The sequence below is a fragment of the Eptatretus burgeri genome, chromosome 1 (assembly GCF_056783735.1).
Source record: "Eptatretus burgeri isolate ZD-2024b chromosome 1, Ebu_testis_v1, whole genome shotgun sequence".
Lineage (NCBI taxonomy): Eukaryota > Metazoa > Chordata > Myxini > Myxiniformes > Myxinidae > Eptatretus > Eptatretus burgeri.
Window position 1 is genome coordinate 148,588,519 of NC_140961.1, and position 5,000 is coordinate 148,593,518.

Genomic DNA, 5,000 nt, shown 5'->3' on the forward strand with positions numbered 1-5,000 from the left:
GGAGCTTTGACAGATTTCATGGATTATATGAAACGATTTTCTTCGATCTACTCTCATGGACAAATTAAAGAATATCATCAAAATATTATTTCGGTTTTGAGTATCCGATACCATCCGGACAAAATAGGTGTCAAAATATGTTGTGAAATCTGATAATTTAAAGAAATAATGAGTCTTATAACTGAGTCGATATAGCGATTTTCTTTAAGCAAGTAAGGCTATGAGCCATCCTTCTCCATATCTTCTTCTTCTTCCTCTTTCGGCTTGCTCCCGTTAGGGGTCGCCACAGCTGACCAACTGTCTCCATTTCGCTCTATCCTCTACATCTTCCATTGACACTCCAACCACCCGCATGTCCGCCCTCACCGCATCCATGAACCTCTTCTTTGGCCTTCCTCTTCTCCTCCTGCCTGGCGGCTCCATCTTCAACATCCTTCTCCCAATATACTCTGTTTCCCTCCTGTGCACATGTCCAAACCATCTCAATCTCGCCTCTCTCACTTTGTCTCCAAACCGTCCTACCAGCGCTGTCCCTCTAATACACTCATTTCTTATCCTATCCATCCTCGTCACTCCCAACGAGAATCGCAGCATCTTTAACTCTGCCACCTCCAGCTCTGCTTCCTGTCTTTTTGTTAGCGCCACCGCCTCCAAACCATACAACATAGCTGGTCTCACTACCGTCTTGTATACTTTCCCCTTCACTCTTGCAGCTACCCTTCTGTCACAAATCACTCCTGCAACTCTTCTCCACCCACTCCATCCTGCCTGCACTCTCTTTTTCACTTCTCTCCCACACTCTCCGTTACTTTGGACAGTTGATCCCAAGTATTTAAACCAATCCACCTTCCCCACCTCAACTCCTTGCAACTGCACCATACCACCACCCTCCCTCTCATTTACGCACATGTACTCCGTCTTACTCCTACTGACTAACATTCCCCTTCTCTCCAGTGCGTACCTCCACCTCTCAAGGCTCGATTCAGCCTGCTCCCTACTCTCCCTACAGATCATGATGTCATCCGCGAACATGATGGTCCATGGAGACTCCAGTCTGATCTCGTCCGTCAACCTATCCATCACCATTGCAAACAGGAAAGGGCTCAGAGTCGATCCTTGGTGCAATCCCACTTTAACCTTAAACCGGTCCGTCATTCCTACCGCACACCTCACCGCTGTCACACTGTCCTCATACATATCCTGCACGATCCTCACATACTTCTCCAACACTCCCGACTTCCTCATACAATACCACAACTCCTCTCTTGGCACCCTATCATAAGCTTTCTCTAAATCCACAAACACACAATGTAACTCTTTCTGGCCTTCCCTATACTTCTCCATCAACATTCTCAAAGCAAACATCGCATCAGTGGTGCTCTTTCCTGGCATAAACCCATATTGCTGCTCACAGATCATCACCTCTCCTCTCAACCGAGCTTCCACTACTCTTTCCCACAACTTCATGGTGTGGCTTAACAACTTTATCCCTCTGTAATTTCCACAGCTCTGCACATCACCCTTATTCTTGAAAATCGGGACCAGCACACTTAATCTCCACTCCTCCGGCATCCTCTCACTTTCCAAGACTTTATTAAACAATCTGGTTAACAACCCCACTGCCATCTCTCCTAAGCACTTCCATGCCTCCACTGGTATACCATCTGGGCCAACCGCCTTTCCACTTTTCATCTTCTTCATAGCAGTCCTCACTTCATCCTTACTGATCCACCCCACTTCCAGATTCACTATCTCCACCTCTTCCAACCTTCTCTCTCTCTCATTTTCTTCATTCATCAGCTCCTCAAAGTACTCCATCCACCTTCTCAACACACTCACCTCGCTCGTCAGCACATTCCCATTTGCGTCCTTTATCACCCTAACCTGCAGCACATCCTTCCCAGCTCGGTCCCTCTGTCTTGCCAATCGGTATAAATCCTTTTCCCCTTCTTTTGTATCCAACTTCTCATACAGCTCGTCATATGCCTTTTCCTTGGCCTTAGCCACCTCTCTTTTGCTTTTCGACGCCACTCCTTATACTCCTGCCGACTTTCTTCATCTCTCTGACTATCCCACTTCTTTTTCGCCAACCCCTTCTTCCTTATACTTTCCTGTACTTCCTCATTCCACCACCAAGTCTCCTTATCTTCCTTCCTCTGTCCAGATGTCACACCAAGTACCTTCCGAGCAATCTCCCTCACAACTTCTGCTGTCGTTGCCCAATCATCCCACCCATCTTTACCACCATCCAACGCTTGTCTCACCTCCTCCCTAAATTTCACGCAACAGTCTTCCTCCTTCAGCTTCCACCATCTGGTCCTTGGTTCAGCCCTCACTCTCTTCCTCAACCTCACCTCTAAAGTCATCCTACAGACCACCAATCGATGCTGTCGAGCTACACTCTCCCCTGCCACAACCTTACAGTCACTAATCTCTTTCAGGTTGCATCTCCTACTTAAGATGTAATCCACCTGTGTGAACTTTCCTCCACTCTTGTATGTCACCCTGTGTTCCTCCTTCTTCTTGAAATACGTGTTTACCACTGCCATTTCCATTCTTTTTGCAAACTCTACCACCATTTGCCCTTCCACATTTCTCTTGTTGAGACCGTACCTCCCCATCACCTCCTCATCCTCTTTATTCCCTTCCCCAACATGTCCATTGAAATCTGCTCCAATCACCACTCTTTCATCCTTGGATACACTCTCCACCACTTCATCTAACTCACTCCAGAAATCTTCTTTATATTCCATCTCACACCCCATATGTGGGGCATATGCACTGATGACATTCATCATCACCCCTTCAATTTCCAACTTCACACTCATCACTCGGTCAGACACTCTCCTCACCTCCAATACCCTCTTGACATGATCTTCCTTCAGGATTATCCCGACACCATTTCTCCTCCCATCCACACCATGGTAGAACAGTTTGAAACCACCTCCAATGCTCCTCGCCTTACTCCCCATCCACTTGGTCTCTTGTACACACAGTATGTCCACCTTTCTTCTCTCCATCATATCAGCCAACTCTCGCCCTTTGCCAGTCATCGTCCCAACATTCAGAGTTCCAACTCTCACCTCCACACTTCTACCCTTCCCCCTCTCCCACTGCCTCCGGACTCGCCTTCCCCGTCTCCTTCTCCTCCTTCGCCCAGCAGTAGCACAATTTCCACTGGTACCCTGCTGACCACCGGTACCGGTGGCGGTCGTTGGTAACCCGGGCCTCGACCGATCCGGTATGGAAATTCGTTTTGTTGTCCGCATAATGATTTGGCATAGGTTTTTACGCCGGATGCCCTTCCTGACGCAACCCTGGTCGCCTCTTACGACACACAGGGATATGGTACACCTATTCTAACCGGGGCATACACCGGGCCCAGTACAACTGGTGCTCATTTCGCCGACCTCGGAAGGATGGCAGGCTGAGTCAACCCCCTGGTGTTTTCGACTTGGTTTATATATATTTATATATATATATATATATATATATATATATATATATATATATATATATATATATATATATATATATATATATTTACATATATATTTATATATATACATATACATATATATATATATATATATATATATATATATATATATATATATATATACATATACATATACATACATATATTAATTCAGTGTCCCAACGGGGCTTGAACTCAGGACCTCTTGGGTCCCAAGCCACTGCCCTTACCACTGCGCCAACACCAGGCTCAGCCATCCTTCTCCATATATGCACAAGAAAATGTGAAATTTCCAAAGCATTAAATTTATCTATTTAAACTGTTTGGATAATTACATTGAATGAGCAAAAAATAAAGGAATATGCCCGAACAGCCCTGTCTCCACAGAGGGACTATGTTTTTGTAGCATCTGCCAGATCAGTATCTGTATTTTTAGAGGTTCCGCAAGGTGCTCTACAGGGAATCAAAGCAAATTTGGTGAAAAACGGACATTTTAAAAACAAGTTATAATGTTTTTGTGTACCCCGAACCAATGTACCATGTGAACCAATGTACCAAATTTTATGCAATTTTTCTTTCACAGGAGGTTGAACTTTGTGATGTCTCCTGTGTTGTTCTGCATGAAGCTGCAACTATTTTGTGGACGAAGTCATTTTATTTCATTAACTGCAGAGTGAAGACCGGTTTTAAAGTTAAAGGGATCCTTTATGGTATGCAACGATAGCCTAAGCAACTGTTCCTTCACAACCATCAAATTGGAATGCTTGCATGAGTCCTTAAGCAACTTAGCAAGGGCCCGTTGTCAAAAGCGGTACAGTGCTACGTCATTCTGAGTGAATCGATAAATTACTGGAAACACTTTTGCAGCACCATGTTATTCGGAGCAAGTGGTTCATGGTCCATCGCCCTGAACAAGTGGTTTGTGCTCAGTTACCCTCTGCAAGTTGTTTGTATTTTCCATCACCCTGAGTGAGTGGTTCATGCTCCATCACACTGACTGAATGGTTCGTGCTCCATCACCATGAGCGAGCAGTTAAATCTCCATCACCCTGTGTGAATGGATAATGCTCCATCACCCTGAGTGATTGGTTTGTGCTCTCTCACCCTGAGTGAGTGGTTGTGGCTCCATTACCCTGAGTGAGTGGTTCGTGCTCTGTCACCCTGACTGAGTGGTTCCTGCTGTGTCATCCTGAGCGAGAGGTTCGTGCTCCGTCACCTTGAGCAAGTGGTTCGTTCTTCATCACCCTGAACGAGTGATCCATGTTCCTTCACCCTGAGTGAGTGGTTTGAGATCCGTCACCCTGACTGCTGAGTGAGTGATTTGTGCTCCATCATCCTGAGCGAGTGATTTGTGCTCCATCACCCTGAGTGAGTGATTCGTGCTTCATCATCCTGAGCGAGTAGTTCGTGCTCCATCACCCTGAGTGAGTGATTCGTGCTTCATCATCCTGAACGAGTTGTTCGTGCTCCATCACCCTGAGTGAGTGGTTTGAGATCCGTCACCCTGATTCCTGAGTGAGTG

The 5,000-nt window shown here is 45.8% G+C and overlaps 1 protein-coding gene across 1 annotated transcript in view; it reads left to right on the forward strand.

The window, feature by feature from the left end:
• LOC147035721 (extracellular calcium-sensing receptor-like) overlaps positions 1-5,000 on the forward strand; it is a 47,598-nt gene that overhangs the window by 8,526 nt on the left and 34,072 nt on the right. The gene's annotated exons all lie outside the window — the stretch shown is intronic.